This window comes from Adiantum capillus-veneris, chromosome 26 (genome assembly GCF_014529385.1).
Source record: "Adiantum capillus-veneris isolate H3 chromosome 26, ASM1452938v2, whole genome shotgun sequence".
NCBI lineage: Eukaryota > Viridiplantae > Streptophyta > Polypodiopsida > Polypodiales > Pteridaceae > Adiantum > Adiantum capillus-veneris.
The window spans coordinates 69,962,057-69,965,084 of record NC_140956.1 but is presented as its reverse complement, the minus strand read 5'-3'; the positions used below and the strand labels follow the sequence as shown (position 1 = coordinate 69,965,084).

Sequence of the window (3,028 nt, the reverse complement as noted above, 5' to 3'; positions counted from 1 at the left end):
TCTTTTAAGCTACAAGAAGAGAAAGAAATTACAAAAAGTATAGCACCTTTTCCAGAAAGGTTATAGACATCTATAGCTCACAGAAAGACTGTACCAGATACCTTTAATTTATGGGGTCTATGAAAGATTGCAAAATATCATTGGAATTGACCACTTTAGTAGAGATATCTCCTCTTTGTAAGAAACAATTATATCATAAGCTCGTACGTAGGAGAGGGAAGAGAAGAAGCTCTAAAATGACAGAGCCGGTCAAAGAAAAAGGATTTCAAGTAGTAGATATGTTTATGGATCTAGAAGCACCTACTATTTCCTTAGAAATAGGAAGCCATAGCGTGAGGGAAGTGCAATTAGATGGTGAATTAGCAGTCATTTTAATGACTAAGCAAACTATGGGAGAGTTGGGATTGAAAAAAGAGGAACCTACGAACATTATTCTACACTTGGCCAATCAACGACATGTAAACCCTTTAGGGATTTCACAAGGGGTCAAGACTATAGTGGTAGGACTTGAGTTTCATGTGAGTTACTTGATAGTCCGACCACATTCGTATGGGGCCTCTTTCCCAATATTTTGTTAGGAAGACCTTGGCTTGTGAAAGCCAGGTGTGTGCAAAGATGGCATAAAGGAGTGATCACTATTGGTCCTTGCAATGAAAAAGTAGAATTGCGAGTTGTCTCTAAGGAGTTTTTGAGGGAGTATAAAAAGTCGACTGTGTCAAAAACAGAAGAGAACACAAATTATAGTGGCGATAAATCAGAGGATGAAAAATCAATTAAACAACACTTCTCATTAGATACGGCTAAATATTCTTGATTTTTGGACAATGGTTACCATATGCGAATAGAGGATGATTCCATTGGGACAATCTCCACCTCAGAGAGTGTTGGTAATTATGCCCATCACCTAGGAATGGGTGAATATGAAGTTCATTATTCTTCGGTTTATGATTCTTATAAGGATATCGCACAATGGTTGTCCACCTCAGATGAGTGTTTGGCAAAATGTTTTAATATAACCCTGGAGGATGATTTAGAGGATATTGATAAGCTTAGAGGAAAGTCAAGTGCATTAGTAGAAGTAAATGCTATTTGGGAATGATTATTAAAAGAGTGTGAGTTAGCAGACGAAGCTATGGCTCAAGTGCTACAAAAAATGGCTCGATTACAAAAAGAAAATGGGCAAGCTATTTTAGAGGCTAAGCATAGCAAATAATTATTGAATCAATGGGAAGATTATTATAAACAAGAATATATGGAAGAACAATCAGAAGAATATGGGATCATTGACGTCCCAAGATTCCAGACTGAGGGCTCTTTAATGACTGAAGTAACACTTGACACCTATATGGTAAATATTGAGGACTTGTCAACAAAGAGTTATGAAACTACGATTATACCCTATTGTGGGACACAATCTGTGGCTGTTGTGAGTGATACAGAGACTAAGAAGGAAGAGTCTTTACTTGAAAATGTTGTTTATAAGGAGGACAAACATCCTCTAATCATGGCTATGCCACATACGCAATCTTCCTTTGTATTATCAAAAGATAATTTAACTGTTTAGTGGGAAGTGTCAGAAGAAAAATTCTTGACATTGGGAAGTCAATTAAAAGGAGAAGTGTTGGAGCGTTTCAAAGAAGTACTTACAAAGTATCAACATGCTTTTGCATGGATGCATAAAGACCTACGAGGAGTCAAGCCTGAGCTATGTCATCACTATATCGATTTAAAACTTGGGGCTCGACCTATTTGTCAATGTCAGCATCGCACCAAGCATGTTTATGATGAATTGGTTAAGGCAGAAATAATGAAACTCTTGGATGTGGGATTTATTTATGCGGATGCTTATACTGATTAGGTTTCCCCAATTGTAGTGGTTTCCAAGAAAAATAAGAAAATCCGTATTTGTGTAGATTATAGAAAACTTAATGGGAAAACTAAGAAGGATCATTTTACTTTGCCCTTTACCAATCAAGTTTTAGATCGTGTTGCCGGGTATGCCCTTTATTCCTTTATGGATGGATTCAGTGGCTATAATCAAATTCAAATACATGAAGATGATCAATCAAAAAATACTTTTACTACTGAATGGGGAACATTTGCTTATCAAGTTATGCCATTTGGGCTATGTAATTCCCCTGCCACATTCCAACTTGTTATGATTGTAGCTTATCATGATTTCCTACAAAAGTGGATGGAAATTTTCTTAGATGATTTTTCAGTGCAAGGAACTGAAGAGGATATGCCTGAAAAGTTGGCCTTAGTGTTTGAATGTAGCATTGAAATGGGCAGTTCTTTAAACCCTGAGAAGTGTGTCTTTGGGTTAACCAAAGGAATACTATTAGGTCATATTTTCTCTTGGGATTGCATTACGGTTGATGAGAGTAAGGTTAGTAAAATCAAAGATTTTCCAGTACCACATAACCTTCGTCAACTGCGAGGATTTCTAAGGCATGAAAATTACTATAGGAGATTCATTTTGAATTTTGCTTCAATTGTGGGACCCCTAACAAATTTGCTTAAAAAGGATATAGGTTATGTGTGGACTGACAAATGTCAAGTTGCATTTGAAGACATTAAAGACCGGTTAGTAAAAGTGCCAATTCTAGTGAGTCCTGATTAGACAAAAGAATTTCATATCCATGCTGATGCATCTCATACAACAGTTGGGGTTGTGTTGTGTCAGGCTGATGATAAGAAAGTTGACCATCCAATCTATTATGCTAGTAGGGTCTTAAGTTACCCAGAACATAATTACACTACGACTGAAAAAGAATTTCTATCTATGGTTTTCTCTGTTGATAAATTTTGGAATTATCTACTGGGAAATCATTTTGTATTTTATGTGGATCATGCCGCATTAAAATACCTGTTAAATAAACAAAATATTTCTGGAAGAGTGATTCGATGGATGTTGCTTTTACAAGAGTTTGACTTTGAAGTAGTTGTATGACTAGGCAAGTCACATGTGTTGGGTGGCTGATCATCTTTCTAGATTACTTACTGATGACGTAGAGAGGGGAGTTGA

At 36.5% G+C, this 3,028-nt stretch overlaps 1 pseudogene; it reads left to right on the top strand.

Moving 5' to 3' along the window:
• The first annotated feature begins 236 nt into the window (after positions 1-236).
• LOC147423625 (uncharacterized) lies at positions 237-1,213 on the top strand (annotated as a pseudogene).
• Positions 1,214-3,028: the final 1,815 nt, after the last annotated feature.